This window comes from Limulus polyphemus, unplaced genomic scaffold (assembly GCF_000517525.1).
Source record: "Limulus polyphemus unplaced genomic scaffold, Limulus_polyphemus-2.1.2 Scaffold1852, whole genome shotgun sequence".
Classification (NCBI taxonomy): Eukaryota; Metazoa; Arthropoda; class Merostomata; order Xiphosura; family Limulidae; genus Limulus; species Limulus polyphemus.
In genome coordinates, this window is record NW_013667462.1 from 131,231 (window position 1) to 131,665 (window position 435).

Genomic DNA, 435 nt, shown 5'->3' on the forward strand with positions numbered 1-435 from the left:
TTTCTAGTGAAAAGCCCCCCAGTAGCACAGCGGTATGTCTCCGGACTTACAACGATAGAAACCAGGTTTCGATACCCGTGGTGGGCAGAGCACAGATAGCCCTTGTGTAGCTTTGTGCATAATTAAACAAACAAACAAAATCTAGTGAAAAATTAGTTTATAATACTGAAGAATGCCTTAGATGGTTTACAGAAGTTTCTACCGTATATTCGTACATTCATTAGTCTGTTGAGGCCCACAGACACTTCCACTTCCATAGTCTCTTGAGGCCCACAGGAAAACAATCTTAAGTTCATATATTCATTAATATATTGAGGCGCACAAGAAAACAATCTTAATTTCGTATATTCATTAATACATTGAGGCGCACAAGAAAACAATCTTAATTCGTATATTCATTAATATATTGAGGCGCACAAGAAAACAATCTTAAGT